Below are 18,357 nucleotides of genomic sequence, written 5' to 3' on the forward strand. Positions count from 1 at the left end.
GATAGGTTTCTGAAAAACATCGCGGGGTGCTGCGCATTGTATGGGTGTGTAACATTACATTCACTAGTAGGAGTGAGAAAAACATCACTGGGTGGTGTTAATCATAGGGTCTGAATAGGGATAGGCACTGAGTAGCTTTGTAGGATGGAGAAAAGCACCATGGGGTGGTCAGCATGCGGAGGTCAGGAAACATGCAGAGGCAATGTAGGATAGGTTTCTGAAAAACATCGCGGGGCGGTGCGCATTGTTTGGGTGTGTAACATTACATTCACTAGTAGGAGTGAGAAAAACATCACGGGGTGGTGTGAATCATAGGGTCTGAATTAGGATAGGCAGTGAGTGGCAATCTAGGATGGAGAAAAGCACCACGGGGTGGTCAGCATGGGGAGGTCAGGAAACATGCAGTGGCAATGTAGGATAGGTTTCTGAAAAACATCGGGGGGTGGTGCGCATTGTATGGGTGTGTAACATTACATTCACTAGTAGGACTGAGAAAAACATCACAGGGTGGTGTGATCATAGGGTCTGAATTAGGATATGCAGTGAGTGTCAATGTAGGATGGAGAAAAGCACCACGGGGTGGTCAGCATGGGGAGGTCAGGAAACATGCAGTGGCAATGTAGGATAGGTTTCTGAAAAACATCGCGGGGTGGTGCGCATTGTATGGGTGTGTAACATTACATTCACTAGTAGGAGTGAGAAAAACATCACGGGGTGGTGTGAATCATAGGGTCTGGATTAGGATAGGCAGTCAGTGGCAATGTAGGATGGAGAAAAGCACCACGGGGTGTTCAGCATGGGGATTTCAGGAAACATGCAGTGGCAATGTAGGATAGGTTTCTGAAAAACATCGCGGGGTGGTGCGCATTGTATGGGTGTGTAATATTACATTCACTAGTAGGAGTGAGAAAAACATCAGGGGGGATGTGAATCATAGCGTCTGAATTAGGATAGGCAGTGAGTGGTAATGCAGGATGGAGAAAAGCAACACGGGGTGTGTTCATCATGGGGAGGTCAGGAAACATGCAGTGGCAAAGTAGGATAGGTTTCTGAAAAACATCGCGGGGTGGTGCGCATTGTATGGGTGTGTAACATTACATTCACTAGTAGGAGTGAGAAAAACATCACGGGGTGGTGTGAATCATAGGGTCTGGATTAGAATAGGCAGTGAGTGGCAATGTAGGATGGAGAAAAGCACCACGGGGTGTTCAGCATGGGGATTTCAGGAAACATGCAGTGGCAATGTAGGATAGGTTTCTGAAAAACATCGCGGGGTGGTGCGCATTGTATGGGTGTGTAACATTACATTCACTAGTAGGAGTGAGAAAAACATCAGGGGGGTGTGAATCATAGGGTCTGAATTAGGATAGGCAGTGAGTGGTAATGCAGGATGGAGAAAAGCAACACGGGGTGTGTTCATCATGGGGAGGTCAGGAAACATGCAGTGGCAAAGTAGGATAGGTTTCTGAAAAACATCGCGGGGTGGTGCGCATTGTATCGGTGTGTAACATTACATTCACTAGTAGGAGTGAGAAATACATCACGGGGTGGTGTGAATCATAGGGTCTGAATTAAGATAGGCAGTGAATGGCAATGTAGGATGGAGAAAAGCACCATGGGGTGGTCGGTGTGTAACATTACATTCACTATAGGAGTGAGAAAAACATCACGGGGTGGTGTGAATCATAGGATCTGAATTAGGATAGGCAGTGAGGGGCAATGTAGGATGGAGAAAAGCCCCACCGAGTGGTCAGCATGGGGAGGTTAGGAAACATGTAGTGGCAATGTAGGATAGGTTTCTAAAAAACATCGTGGAGAGGTGCGCATTGTATGGGTGTGTAACATTACATTCACTAGTAGGAGTGAGAAAAACATCACGGGGTGGTGTGGATCATATGGTCTGAATTAGGATAGGCAGTGAGTGGCAATGTAGGATGGAGAGAAGCACCACGGGGTGATCAGCATGCGGAGGTCAGGAAACATGCAGTGCCTATGTAGGATAGGTATCTGAAAAACATCGCGGGTGGTGCGCATTGTATGGGTGTGTAACATTACATTCACTAATAGGAGTGAGAAAAACATCACGGGATGGTGTGAATCATAGGGTCTGAATTAGGATAGGCAGTGAGTGGCAATGTAGGATGGAGAGAAGCACCACGGGGTGGTCAGCATGGGGAGGTCAGGAAACATGCAGTGGCAATGTAGGATAGGTTTCAGTAAAACATCGCAGGGTGGTGCGCATTGTATGGGTGTGTAACATTACATTCACTAGTAGGAGTGAGAAAAACATAATGGGGTTGTGTGAATCATAGGGTCTGAATTAGGATAGGCAGTGAGTGGCAATGTAGGATGGAGAAAAGCACCACGGTGTGGTCAGCATGGGGAGGTCAGGAAACATGCAGTAGCAATGTAGGATAGGTTTCTGAAAAACATCGCGGTGTGGTGCGCATTGTATGGTTGTGTAACATTACATTCCCTAGTAGGAGTGAGAAAAACATCACGGAGTGGTGTGAATCATAGGGTCTGAAATAGGATAGGCAGTGAGTGGCAATGTAGGATGGAGAAAAGCACCACGGTGTGGTCAGCATGGGGAGGTCCTGAAACATGCAGTGGCAATGTAGGATAGGTTTCTGAAAAACATCGGGGGTTGGTGCGCTATGTATGGGTGTGTAACATTACATTCACTAGTAGGAGTGAGAAAAACATCACGGGGTGGTGTGAATCATAGGGTAGGAAGTAGGATAGGCAGTGAGTGGCAATGTAGGATGGAGAAAAGCACCACGGGGTGGTCAGCATGGGGAGGTCAGGAAACATGCAGTGGCAATGTAGGATAGGTTTCTGAAAAACATCGCGGTGTCGTGCGCATTGTATGGGTGTGTAACATTACATATACTGGCAGGAGTGAGAAAAACATCACGGGGTGGTGTGAATCATAGGGTCTGAATTAGGATAGGCAATGAGAGGCAATGTAGGATGGAGAAAAGCACCCTGGGGTGGTCAGCATGGGGAGGTCAGGAAACATGCACTGGCAATGTAGGATAGGTTTCTGAAAAACAGCGCGGGTTGGTGGGCATTGTATGGGTGTGTAACATTACATTCACTAGTAGGAGTGAGAAAAACATCACGGGGTGGTGTGAATCATAGGGTCTGAATTAGGATAGGCAGTGAGTGGCAATGTAGGATGGAGAAAAGCACCCTGGGGTGGTCAGCATGGGGAGGTCAGGAAACATGCAGTGGCAATGTATGATAGGTTTCTGAAAATCATCGCGGGGTGGTGCGCATTGTATGGGTTTGTAACATTACATTCACTAGTACGAGTGAGAAAAACATCACGGGGTGGTGTGAATCATAGGGTCTGAATTAGGATAGGCTGTGAGGGGCAATGTAGAATGGAGAAAAGCACCACGGAGTGGTCAGCATGGGGCGGTTAGGAAACATGCAGTGGCAATGTAGGATAGGTTTCTAAAAAACATCGTGGAGTGGTGCGCATTTTATGGGTGTGTAACAATACATTCACTAGTACGAGTGTGAAAAACATCACGGGGTGGTGTGAATCATAGGGTCTGAATTAGGATAGGCAGTGAGTGGAAATGTAGGATGGAGAAAAGCACCACGGGGTGGTCAGCATGGGGAGGTTAGGAAACATGCAGTGCCAATGTAGGATAGGTGTCTGAAAAACATCGCGGGGTGGTGCGCATTGTATGGGTGTGTAACATTACATTCACTAGTAGGAGTGAGAAAGACATCACGGGGTGGTGTGAATCATAGGGTCTGAATTAGGATAGGCAGTGAGTTGCAATGCAGGATGGAGAAAAGCACCACGGAGTGGTCAGCATGGGGTGGTCAGGAAACATGTAGTGGCAATGTAGGATAGGTTTCTGAAAAACATCGCGGAGTGGTGCGCGATGTATGGGTGTGAAACATTACATTCACTAGTAGGAGTGAGAAAAACATAATGGGGTTGTGTGAATCATAGGGTCTGAATTAGGATAGGCAGTGAGCGGCAATGTAGGATGGAGAATAGCACCACGGGGTGGTCAGCATGGGGAGTTCAGGAAACATGCAGTGGCAATGTAGGATAGGTTTCTGAAAAACATCACGGGGTGGTGCGCATTGTATGGGTGTGTAAAATAACATTCATTAGTAGGAGTGAGAAAAACATCACGGGGTGGTGTGAATCATAGGGTCTGAATTAGGATAGGCAGTGAGTAGCAATGTAGGATGGAGAAAAGCACCACGGTGTGGTCAGCATGGGGAGGTCAGGAAACATGCAGTGGCAATGTAGGATAGGTTTCTGAAAAAGATCGCGGGGTGGTGCGCATTGCATGGGTGTGTAACATTACATTCACTAGTAGGACTGAGAAAAACATCACGGGGTGGTGTGATCATAGGGTCTGAATTAGGATATGCAGTGAGTGTCAATGTAGGATGGAGAAAAGCACCACGGGGTTGTCAGCATGCGGAGGTCAGGAAAAATGCAGTGGGAATGTAGGATAGTTTTCTGAAAAACATCGCGGGGTGGTGCACATTGTATGGGTGTGTAACATTACATTCACTAGTAGGAGTGAGAAAAACATCACGGGGCGGTGTTATCATAGGATCTGAGTTAGCATAGGCAGTGAGTGGCAATGTAGGATGGAGAGAAGCACCACGGTGTGGTCAGCATCGGGAGGTCAGGAAACATGCAGTGGCAATGTAGGATAGGTTTATGAAAAACATAGCGGGGTGGTGCGCATTGTATGGGTGTGTAACATTACATTCACTAGTAGGAGTGAGAAAAACATCACGGGGTGGTGTGAATCATAGGGTCTTAAAAAGGATAGGCAGTGAGTGGCAATGTAGGATGGAGAATAGCACCACGGGGTGGTCAGCATGGGGAGGTCAGGAAACATGCAGTGGCAATGTAGGATAGGTTTCTGAAAAACATCACGGGGTCGTGCGCATTGTATGGGTGTGTAAAATTACATTCATTAGTAGGAGTGAGAAAAACATCACGGGGTGGTGTGAATCATAGGGTCTGAATTAGGATAGTCAGTGAGTGGCAATGTAGGATGGAGAAAAGCACCATGGGGTGTTCAGCATGGGGAAGTCAGGAAACATGCAGTGGCAATGTAGGATAGCTTTCTGAAAAACATCGCGAGGTGATGCGCATTGTATCGGTGTGTAACATTACATTCACTAGTAGGAATGAGAAAAACATCAAGGGGTGGTGTGAATCATAGGGTCTGAATTCGGATAGGGAGTGAGTGGCAATGTAGGATGGAGAAAAGCACCACGGGGTGGTCAGCATGGAGAGGTCCTGAAACATGCAGTGGCAATGCAGGATAGGTTTCTGAAAAACATCGGGGGTTGGTTCGCATTGTATGGGTGTGTAACATTACATTCACTAGTAGGAGTGAGGAAAACATCACGGTTTGGTGTGAATCATAGGGTAGGAAGTAGGATAGGCAGTGAGTGGCAATGTAGGATGGAGAAAAGCACCACAGGGTGGTCAGCATGGGGAGGTCAGGAAACATGCAGTGGCAATGTAGGATAGGTTTCTGAAAAACATCGCGGGGTGGTGTGCATTGTATGGGTGTGTAAGATTACATTCACTATATGAGTGAGAAAAACATCACGGGGTGGTGTGAATCATAGGGTCTGAATTAGGATAGGCAGTGAGTGGCAATGTAGGATGAAGAAAAGCACCACGGGGTGGTCAGCATGGGGAGGTCAGGAAACATGCAGTGGCAATGTATGATAGGTTTCTGAAAAACATCGAGGGGTGGTGCGCATTGTATGGGTTTTTAACAATACATTCACTAGTACGAGTGAGAAAAACATCACGGGGTGGTGTGAATCATAGGGTCTGAATTAGGATAGGCAGTGAGGGGCAATGTAGGATGGAGAAAAGCCCCACCGAGTGGTCAGCATGGGGAGGTTAGGAAACATGTAGTGGCAATGTAGGATAGGTTTCTAAAAAACATCGTGGAGTGGTGCGCATTGTATGGGTGTGTAACATTACATTCACTAGTAGGAGTGAGAAAAACATCACGGGATGGTGTGGATCATATGGTCTGAATTAGGATAGGCAGTGAGTGGCAATGTAGGATGGAGAGAAGCGCCACGGGGTGATCAGCATGCGGAGGTCAGGAAACATGCAGTGCCTATGTAGGATAGGTATCTGAAAAACATCGTGGGTGGTGCGCATTGTATGGGTGTGTAACATTACATTCACTAATAGGAGTGAGAAAAACATCACGGGATGGTGTGAATCATAGGGTCTGAATTAGGATAGGCAGTGAGTGGCAATGTAGGATGGAGAGAAGCACCACGGGGTGGTCAGCATGGGGAGGTCAGGAAACATGCAGTGGCAATGTAGGATAGGTTTCAGTAAAACTTCGCAAGGTGGTGCGCATTGTATGGGTGTGTAACATTAAATTCACTAGTAGGAGTGAGAAAAACATCACGCGCTGGTGTGAATCATAGGGTCTGAATTAGGATAGGCAGTGAGTGGCAATGTAGAATGGAGAAAAGCACCACAGTGTGGTCAGCATGGGGAGGTCAGGAAACATGCAGTGGCAATGTAGGATAGGTTTCTGAAAAACATCGCGGGGTGGTGCTCATTGTATGGGTGTGTAACATTACATTCACTAGTAGGTGTGAGAAAAACATCACGGGGTGGTGTGAATCATAGGGTCTGAATTAGGATAGGCAGTGAGTTGCAATGCAGGATGGAGAAAAGCACCACGGAGTGGTCAGCATGGGGTGGTCAGGAAACATGTAGTGGCAATGTAGGATAGGTTTCTGAAAAACATCGCGGAGTGGTGCGCGATGTATGGGTGTGAAACATTACATTCACTAGTAGGAGTGAGAAAAACATAATGGGGTTGTGTGAATCATAGGGTCTGAATTAGGATAGGCAGTGAGCGGCAATGTAGGATGGAGAATAGCACCACGGGGTGGTCAGCATGGGGAGTTCAGGAAACATGCAGTGGCAATGTAGGATAGGTTTCTGAAAAACATCACGGGGTGGTGCGCATTGTATGGGTGTGTAAAATTACATTCATTAGTAGGAGTGAGAAAAACATCACGGGGTGGTGTGAATCATAGGGTCTGAATTAGGATAGGCAGTGAGTAGCAATGTAGGATGGAGAAAAGCACCACGGTGTGGTCAGCATGGGGAGGTCAGGAAACATGCAGTGGCAATGTAGGATAGGTTTCTGAAAAAGATCGCGGGGTGGTGCGCATTGCATGGGTGTGTAACATTACATTCACTAGTAGGACTGAGAAAAACATCACGGGGTGGTGTGATCATAGGGTCTGAATTAGGATATGCAGTGAGTGTCAATGTAGGATGGAGAAAAGCACCACGGGGTTGTCAGCATGCGGAGGTCAGGAAAAATGCAGTGGGAATGTAGGATAGTTTTCTGAAAAACATCGCGGGGTGGTGCACATTGTATGGGTGTGTAACATTACATTCACTAGTAGGAGTGAGAAAAACATCACGGGGCGGTGTTATCATAGGATCTGAGTTAGCATAGGCAGTGAGTGGCAATGTAGGATGGAGAGAAGCACCATGGTGTGGTCAGCATCGGGAGGTCAGGAAACATGCAGTGGCAATGTAGGATAGGTTTATGAAAAACATAGCGGGGTGGTGCGCATTGTATGGGTGTGTAACATTACATTCACTAGTAGGAGTGAGAAAAACATCACGGGGTGGTGTGAATCATAGGGTCTTAAAAAGGATAGGCAGTGAGTGGCAATGTAGGATGGAGAATAGCACCACGGGGTGGTCAGCATGGGGAGGTCAGGAAACATGCAGTGGCAATGTAGGATAGGTTTCTGAAAAACATCACGGGGTCGTGCGCATTGTATGGGTGTGTAAAATTACATTCATTAGTAGGAGTGAGAAAAACATCACGGGGTGGTGTGAATCATAGGGTCTGAATTAGGATAGTCAGTGAGTGGCAATGTAGGATGGAGAAAAGCACCATGGGGTGTTCAGCATGGGGAAGTCAGGAAACATGCAGTGGCAATGTAGGATAGCTTTCTGAAAAACATCGCGAGGTGATGCGCATTGTATCGGTGTGTAACATTACATTCACTAGTAGGAATGAGAAAAACATCAAGGGGTGGTGTGAATCATAGGGTCTGAATTCGGATAGGGAGTGAGTGGCAATGTAGGATGGAGAAAAGCACCACGGGGTGGTCAGCATGGAGAGGTCCTGAAACATGCAGTGGCAATGCAGGATAGGTTTCTGAAAAACATCGGGGGTTGGTTCGCATTGTATGGGTGTGTAACATTACATTCACTAGTAGGAGTGAGGAAAACATCACGGTTTGGTGTGAATCATAGGGTAGGAAGTAGGATAGGCAGTGAGTGGCAATGTAGGATGGAGAAAAGGACCACGGTGTGTTCAGCATGGGGAGGTCAGGAAACATGCAGTTGCAATGTAGTATAGCTTTCTGAAAAACATCGTGGGGCGGTGCGCATTCTATGGGTGTTTAACATTACATTCACTAGTAGGAGTGAGAAAAACATCACGGGGTGGTGTGAATCATAGGGTCTGAATTAGGATAGGCAGTGAGTGGCAATGTAGGATGGAGAAAAGCAGCACGGGTTTGGTCAGCATGGGGAGGTCAGGAAACATGCAGTGGCAATGTACGGTAGGTTTCTGAAAAACATCGCGGTGTCGTGCGCATTGTATGGGTGTGTAACATTACATATACTGGCAGGAGTGAGAAAAACATCACGGGGTGGTGTGAATCATAGGGTCTGAATTAGGATAGGCAATGAGTGGCAATGTAGGATGGAGAAAAGCACCCTGGGGTGGTCAGCATGGGGAGGTCAGGAAACATGCACTGGCAATGTAGGATAGGTTTCTGAAAAACATCGCGGGGTGGTGCGCATTGTATGGGTGTGTAACATTACATTCACTAGTAGGAGTGAGAAAAACATCACGGGGTGGTGTGAATCATAGGGTCTGAATTAGGATAGGCAGTGAGTTGCAATGCAGGATGGAGAAAAGCACCACGGAGTGGTCAGCATGGGGAGGTCAGGAAACATGTAGTGGCAATGTAGGATAGGTTTCTGAAAAACATCGCGGAGTGGTGCGCGTTGTATGGGTGTGTAACATTACATTCACTAGTAGGAGTGAGAAAAACATAATGGGGTTGTGTGAATCATAGGGTCTGAATTAGGATAGGCAGTGAGCGGCAATGTAGGATGGAGAATAGCACCACGGGGTGGTCAGCATGGGGAGGTCAGGAAACATGCAGTGGCAATGTAGGATAGGTTTCTGAAAAACATCACGGGGTGGTGCGCATTGTATGGGTGTGTAAAATTACATTCATTAGTAGGAGTGAGAAAATCATCACGGGGTGGTGTTAATCATAGGGTCTGAATTAGGATAGGCAGTGAGTGGCAATGTAGGATGGAGAAAAGCACCACGTGGTGGTCAGCATGGGGAGGTCAGGAAACATGCAGTGGCAATGTAGGATAGGTTTCTGAAAAACATCGCGGGGTTGTGTGCATTGTATGGGTGTGTAACATTACATTCACTAGTAGGAGTGAGAAAAACATCACAGGGTGGTGTGAATCATAGGATATGAATTAGGATTGGCAGTGAATGGCAATGTAGGATGGAGAAAAGCACCACGGGGTGGTCAGCATGGGGAGGTCAGGAAACAGGCAGTGGCAATGTAGGATAGGTTTCTGAAAAACATTGCGGGGTGGTGCGCATTGTATGGGTGTGTAATATTTCATTCACTAGAAGGAGTAAGAAAAACATCACGGGGTGGTGTGCATCATAGGGTCTGAATAAGGATAGGCAGTGAGTGGCAATGTAGGATGGAGAAAAGCACCACGGGGTGGTCAGCATGGGGAGGTCAGGAAAAATGATGTGGCAATGTAGGATAGGTTTCTGAAAAACATCGCGGGGTGGTGGGCATTGTATGGGTGTGTAACATTACATTCACTAGTAGGAGGGAGAAAAACATCACGGAGTGGTGTGAATCATAGGGTCTGAATTAGGATAGGCAGTGAGTGGCAATGTAGGATGGAGAAAAGCACCACGTGGTGGTCAGCATGGGGAGGTCAGGAAACATGCAGTGGCAATGTAGGATAGGTTTCTGAAAAACATCGCGTTGTGGTGCGCATTGTGTGGGTGTGTAACATTACATTCCCTAGTAGGATTGAGAAAAACATCACGGAGTGGTGTGAATCATAGGGTCTGAAATAGGATAGGCAGTGAGTGGCAATGTAGGATGGAGAAAAGCACCACGGGGTGGTCAGCATGGGGAGGTCCTGAAACATGCAGTGGCAATGTAGGATAGGTTTCTGAAAAACATCGGGGGTTGGTGCCCATTGTATGGGTGTGTAACATTACATTCACTAGTAGGAGTGAGGAAAACATCACGGGGTGGTGTGAATCATAGGGTAGGAAGTAGGATAGGCAGTGAGTGGCAATGTAGGATGGAGAAAAGGACCACGGTGTGTTCAGCATGGGGAGGTCAGGAAACATGCAGTTGCAATGTAGGATAGCTTTCTGAAAAACATCACGGGGCGGTGCGCATTGTATGGGTGTTTAATATTACATTCACTAGTAGGAGTGAGAAAAACATCACGGGGTGGTGTGAATCATAGGGTCTGAATTAGGATAGGCAGTGAGTGGCAATGTAGGATGGAGAAAAGCACCACGGGGTGGTCAGCATGGGGAGGTCAGGAAACATGCAGTGGCAATGTACGATAGGTTTCTGAAAAACATCGCGGTGTCGTGCGCATTGTATGGGTGTGTAATATTACATATACTGGCAGGAGTGAGAAAAACATCACGGGGTGGTGTGAATCATAGGGTCTGAATTAGGATAGGCAATGAGTGGCAATGTAGGATGGAGAAAAGCACCCTGGGGTGGTCAGCATGGGGAGGTCAGGAAACATGCACTGGCAATGTAGGATAGGTTTCTGAAAAACATCGCGGGGTGGTGCGCATTGTATGGGTGTGTAACATTACATTCACTAGTAGGAGTGAGAAAAACATCACGGGGTGGTGTGAATCATAGGGTCTGAATTAGGATAGGCAGTGAGTGGCAATATAGGATGGAGAAAAGCACCTTGGGGTGGTCAGCATGGGGAGGTCAGGAAACATGCAGTGGCAATGTATGATAGGTTTCTGAAAATCATCGCGGGGTGGTGCGCATTGTATGGGTTTGTAACATTACATTCACTAGTACGAATGAGAAAAACATCACGGGGTGGTGTGAATCATAGGGTCTGAATTAGGATAGGCTGTGAGGGGCAATGTAGGATGGAGAAAAGCACCACGGAGTGGTCAGCATGGGGAGGTTAGGAAACATTCAGTGGCAATGTAGGATAGGTTTCTAAAAAACATCGTGGAGTGGTGCGCATTGTATGGGTGTGTAACATTACATTCACTAGTAGGAGTGAGAAAAACATCACAGGGTGGTGTGAATCATAGGGTCTGAATTAGGATAGGCAGTGAGTGGAAATGTAGGATGGAGAAAAGCACCAAGGGGTGGTCAGCATGGGGAGGTCAGGAAACATGCAGTGCCAATGTAGGATAGGTATCTGAAAAACATCGCGGGGTGGTGCGCATTGTATGGGTGTGTAACATTACATTCACTAGTAGGAGTGAGAAAAACATCACGGGGTGGTGTGAATCATAGGGTCTGAATTAGGATAGTCAGTGAGTGGCAATGTAGGATGGAGAAAAGCACCATGGGGTGTTCAGCATGGGGAGGTCAGGAAACATGCAGTGGCAATGTAGGATAGCTTTCTTAAAAACATCGCGGTGTGATGCGCATTGTATGGGTGTGTAACATTACATTCACTAGTAGGAATGAGAAAAACATCAAGGGGTGGTGTGAATCATAGGGTCTGAATTAGGATAGGGAGGGAGTGGCAATGTAGGATGGAGAAAAGCACCAAGGGGTGTTCAGCATGGGAAGGTCAGGAAACATGCAGTGGCAATGTAGGATAGGTTTCTGAAAAACATCCTGGTGTCTTGCACATTGTATGGGTGTGTAACATTACATTCACTAGTAGGAGTGAGAAAAACATCACGGGGTGGTGTGAATCATAGGGTCTGAATTAGGATAGGCAGTGAGCGGCAATGTAGGATGGAGAATAGCACCACGGGGTGGTGAGCATGGGGAGGTCAGGAAACATGCAGTGGCAATGTAGGATAGGTTTCTGAAAAACATCACGGGGTGGTGCGCATTGTATGGGTGTGTAACATTACATTCACTAGTAGGAGTGAGAAAAACATCACGGGGTGGTGTGAATCATAGGGTCTGGATTAGGATAGGCAGTGAGTGGCAATGTAGGATGGAGAAAAGCACCACGGGGTGTTCAGCATGGGGATTTCAGGAAACATGCAGTGGCAATGTAGGATAGGTTTCTGAAAAACATCGCGGGGTGGTGCACATTGTATGGGTGTGTAACATTACATTCACTAGTAGGAGTGAGAAAAACATCAGGGGGGGTGTGAATCATAGGGCCTAAATTAGGATAGGCAGTGAGTGGTAATGCAGGATGGAGAAAAGCAACACGGGGTGTGTTCATCATGGGGAGGTCAGGAAACATGCAGTGGCAAAGTAGGATAGGTTTCTGAAAAACATCGCGGGGTGGTGCGCATTGTATCGGTGTGTAACATTACATTCACTAGTAGGAGTGAGAAATACATCACGGGGTGGTGTGAATCATAGGGTCTGAATTAGGATAGGCAGTGAGTGGCAATGTAGGATGGAGAAAAGCACCACAGGGTGGTCAGCATGGGGAGGTCAGGAAACATGCAGTGGCAATGTAGGATAGGTTTCTGAAAAACATCGCGGGGTGGTGTGCATTGTATGGGTGTGTAAGATTACATTCACTATAGGAGTGAGAAAAACATCACGGGGTGGTGTGAATCATAGGGTCTGAATTAGGATAGGCAGTGAATGGCAATGTAGGATGAAGAAAAGCACCACGGGGTGGTCAGCATGGGGAGGTCAGGAAACATGCAGTGGCAATGTATGATAGGTTTCTGAAAAACATCGAGGGGTGGTGCGCATTGTATGGGTTTTTAACAATACATTCACTAGTACGAGTGAGAAAAACATCACAGGGTGGTGTGAATCATAGGGTCTGAATTAGGATAGGCAGTGAGGGGCAATGTAGGATGGAGAAAAGCCCCACCGAGTGGTCAGCATGGGGAGGTTAGGAAACATGTAGTGGCAATGTAGGATAGGTTTCTAAAAAACATCGTGGAGTGGTGCGCATTGTATGGGTGTGTAACATTACATTCACTAGTAGGAGTGAGAAAAACATCACGGGATGGTGTGGATCATATGGTCTGAATTAGGATAGGCAGTGAGTGGCAATGTAGGATGGAGAGAAGCACCACGGGGTGATCAGCATGCGGAGGTCAGGAAACATGCAGTGCCTATGTAGGATAGGTATCTGAAAAACATCGTGGGTGGTGCGCATTGTATGGGTGTGTAACATTACATTCACTAATAGGAGTGAGAAAAACATCACGGGATGGTGTGAATCATAGGGTCTGAATTAGGATAGGCAGTGAGTGGCAATGTAGGATGGAGAGAAGCACCACGGGGTGGTCAGCATGGGGTGGTCAGGAAACATGTAGTGGCAATGTAGGATAGGTTTCTGAAAAACATCGCAGAGTGGTGCGCGATGTATGGGTGTGAAACATTACATTCACTAGTAGGAGTGAGAAAAACATAATGGGGTTGTGTGAATCATAGGGTCTGAATTAGGATAGGCAGTGAGGGGCAATGTAGGATGGAGAATAGCACCACGGGGTGGTCAGCATGGGGAGGTCAGGAAACATGCAGTGGCAATGTAGGATAGGTTTCTGAAAAACATCACGGGGTGGTGCGCATTGTATGGGTGTGTAAAATTACATTCATTAGTAGGAGTGAGAAAAACATCACGGGGTGGTGTGAATCATAGGGTCTGAATTAGGATAGGCAGTGAGTGGCAATGTAGGATGGAGAAAAGCACCACGTGGTGGTCAGCATGGGGAGGTCAGGAAACATGCAGTGGCAATGTAGGATAGGTTTCTGAAAAAGATCGCGGGGTGGTGCGCATTGCATGGGTGTGTAACATTACATTCACTAGTACGACTGAGAAAAACATCACGGGGTGGTGTGATCATAGGGTCTGAATTAGGATATGCAGTGAGTGTCAATGTAGGATGGAGAAAAGCACCACGGGGTTGTCAGCATGCGGAGGTCAGGAAAAATGCAGTGGCAATGTAGGATAGTTTTCTGAAAAACATCGCGGGGTGGTGCACATTGTATGGGTGTGTAACATTACATTCACTAGTAGGAGTGAGAAAAACATCACGGGGCGGTGTTATCATAGGATCTGAGTTAGCATAGGCAGTGAGTGGCAATGTAGGATGGAGAGAAGCACCACGGTGTGGTCAGCATCAGGAGGTCAGGAAACATGCAGTGGCAATGTAGGATAGGTTTCTGAAAAACATAGCGGGGTGGTGCGCATTGTATGGGTGTGTAACATTACATTCACTAGTAGGAGTGAGGAAAACATCACGGTTTGGTGTGAATCATAGGGTAGGAAGTAGGATAGGCAGTGAGTGGCAATGTAGGATGGAGAAAAGGACCACGGTGTGTTCAGCATGGGGAGGTCAGGAAACATGCAGTTGCAATGTAGTATAGCTTTCTGAAAAACATCGTGGGGCGGTGCGCATTGTATGGGTGTTTAACATTACATTCACTAGTAGGAGTGAGAAAAACATCACGGGGTGGTGTGAATCATAGGGTCTGAATTAGGATAGGCAATGAGTGGCAATGTAGGATGGAGAAAAGCACCCTGGGGTGGTCAGCATGGGGAGGTCAGGAAACATGCACTGGCAATGTAGGATAGGTTTCTGAAAAACATCGCGGGGTGGTGCGCATTGTATGGGTGTGTAACATTACATTCACTAGTAGGAGTGAGAAAAACATCACGGGGTGGTGTGAATCATAGGGTCTGAATTAGGATAGGCAGTGAGTTGCAATGCAGGATGGAGAAAAGCACCACGGAGTGGTCAGCATGGGGAGGTCAGGAAACATGTAGTGGCAATGTAGGATAGGTTTCTGAAAAACATCGCGGAGTGGTGCGCGTTGTATGGGTGTGTAACATTACATTCACTATTAGGAGTGAGAAAAACATAATGGGGTTGTGTGAATCATAGGGTCTGAATTAGGATAGGCAGTGAGCGGCAATGTAGGATGGAGAATAGCACCACGGGGTGGTCAGCATGGGGAGGTCAGGAAACATGCAGTGGCAATGTAGGATAGGTTTCTGAAAAACATCACGGGGTGGTGCGCATTGTATGGGTGTGTAACATTACATTCATTAGTAGGAGTGAGAAAATCATCACGGGGTGGTGTTAATCATAGGGTCTGAATTAGGATAGGCAGTGAGTGGCAATGTAGGATGGAGAAAAGCACCACGTGGTGGTCAGAATGGGGAGGTCAGGAAACATGCAGTGGCAATGTAGGATAGGTTTCTGAAAAACATCGCGGGGTTGTGTGCATTGTATGGGTGTGTAACATTACATTCACTAGTAGGAGTGAGAAAAACATCACAGGGTGGTGTGAATCATAGGATATGAATTAGGATTGGCAGTGAATGGCAATGTAGGATGGAGAAAAGCACCACGGGGTGGTCAGCATGGGGAGGTCAGGAAACAGGCAGTGGCAATGTAGGATAGGTTTCTGAAAAACATTGCGGGGTGGTGCGCATTGTATGGGTGTGTAATATTTCATTCACTAGAAGGAGTAAGAAAAACATCACGGGGTGGTGTGCATCATAGGGTCTGAATAAGGATAGGCAGTGAGTGGCAATGTAGGATGGAGAAAAGCACCACGGGGTGGTCAGCATGGGGAGGTCAGGAAAAATGATGTGGCAATGTAGGATAGGTTTCTGAAAAACATCGCGGGGTGGTGGGCATTGTATGGGTGTGTAACATTACATTCACTAGTAGGAGGGAGAAAAACATCACGGGGTGGTGTGAATCATAGGGTCTGAATTAGGATAGGCAGTGAGTGGCAATGTAGGATGGAGAAAAGCACCACGGTGTGGTCAGCATGGGGAGGTCAGGAAACATGCAGTGGCAATGTAGGATAGGTTTCTGAAAAACATCGCGTTGTGGTGCGCATTGTGTGGGTGTGTAACATTACATTCCCTGGTAGGATTGAGAAAAACATCACGGAGTGGTGTGAATCATAGGGTCTGAAATAGGATAGGCAGTGAGTGGCAATGTAGGATGGAGAAAAGCACCACGGGGTGGTCAGCATGGGGAGGTCCTGAAACATGCAGTGGCAATGTAGGATAGGTTTCTGAAAAACATCGGGGGTTGGTGCGCATTGTATGGGTGTGTAACATTACATTCACTAGTAGGAGTGAGGAAAACATCACGGGGTGGTGTGAATCATAGGGTAGGAAGTAGGATAGGCAGTGAGTGGCAATGTAGGATGGAGAAAAGGACCACGGTGTGTTCAGCATGGGGAGGTCAGGAAACATGCAGTTGCAATGTAGGAGAGCTTTCTGAAAAACATCACGGGGCGGTGCGCATTGTATGGGTGTTTAATATTACATGCACTAGTAGGAGTGAGAAAAACATCACGGGGTGGTGTGAATCATAGGGTCTGAATTAGGATAGGCAGTGAGTGGCAATGTAGGATGGAGAAAAGCACCACGGGGTGGTCAGCATGGGGAGGTCAGGAAACATGCAGTGTCAATGTACGATAGGTTTCTGAAAAACATCGCGGTGTCGTGCGCATTGTATGGGTGTGTAATATTACATATACTGGCAGGAGTGAGAAAAACGTCACGGGGTGGTGTGAATCATAGGGTCTGAATTAGGATAGGCAATGAGTGGCAATGTAGGATGGAGAAAAGCACCCTGGGGTGGTCAGCATGGGGAGGTCAGGAAACATGCACTGGCAATGTAGGATAGGTTTCTGAAAAACATCGCGGGGTGGTGCGCATTGTATGGGTGTGTAACATTACATTCACTAGTAGGAGTGAGAAAAACATCACGGGGTGGTGTGAATCATAGGGTCTGAATTAGGATAGGCAGTGAGTGGCAATATAGGATGGAGAAAAGCACCTTGGGGTGGTCAGCATGGGGAGGTCAGGAAACATGCAGTGGCAATGTATGATAGGTTTCTGAAAATCATCGCGGGGTGCTGCGCATTGTATGGGTTTGTAACATTACATTCACTAGTACGAATGAGAAAAACATCACGGGGTGGTGTGAATCATAGGGTCTGAATTAGGATAGTCAGTGAGTGGCAATGTAGGATGGAGAAAAGCACCATGGGGTGTTCAGCATGGGGAGGTCAGGAAACATGCAGTGGCAATGTAGGATAGCTTTCTTAAAAACATCGCGGTGTGATGCGCATTGTATGGGTGTGTAACATTACATTCACTAGTAGGAATGAGAAAAACATCAAGGGGTGGTGTGAATCATAGGGTCTGAATTAGGATAGGGAGGGAGTGGCAATGTAGGATGGAGAAAAGCACCAAGGGGTGGTCAGCATGGGAAGGTCAGGAAACATGCAGTGGCAATGTAGGATAGGTTTCTGAAAAACATCCTGGTGTCTTGCACATTGTATGGGTGTGTAACATTACATTCACTAGTAGGAGTGAGAAAAACATCACGGGGTGGTGTGAATCATAGGGTCTGAATTAGGATAGGCAGTGAGCGGCAATGTAGGATGGAGAATAGCACCACGGGGTGGTGAGCATGGGGAGGTCAGGAAACATGCAGTGGCAATGTAGGATAGGTTTCTGAAAAACATCACGGGGTGGTGCGCATTGTATGGGTGTGTAAAATTACATTCATTAGTAGGAGTGAGAAAAACATCACGGGGTGGTGTGAATCATAGGGTCTGAATTAGGATAGGCAGTGAGTGGCAATGTAGGATGGAGAAAAGCACCACGGGGTGGTCAGCATGGGGAGGTCAGGAAACATGCAGTGGCAATGTAGGATAGGTTTCTGAAAAACATCGCAGGGTGATGCGCATTGTATGGGTGTGTAACATTACATTCACTAGTAGGAGTGAGAAAAACATCACAGGGTGGTGTGAATCATAGGATATGAATTAGGATTGGCAGTGAATGGCAATGTAGGATGGAGAAAAGCACCACGGGGTGGTCAGCATGGGCAGGTCAGGAAACAGGCAGTGGCAATGTAGGATAGGTTTCTGAAAAACATTGCGGGGTGGTGCGCATTGTATGGGTGTGTAATATTACATTCACTAGAAGGAGTAAGAAAAACATCACGGGGTGGTGTGCATCATAGGGTCTGAATAAGGATAGGCAGTGAGTGGCATTGTAGG

This window comes from Cavia porcellus, unplaced genomic scaffold (genome assembly GCF_034190915.1).
Source record: "Cavia porcellus strain 051 isolate PalLab524CR breed Dunkin Hartley unplaced genomic scaffold, mCavPor4.1 scaffold_13, whole genome shotgun sequence".
Lineage (NCBI taxonomy): Eukaryota > Metazoa > Chordata > Mammalia > Rodentia > Caviidae > Cavia > Cavia porcellus.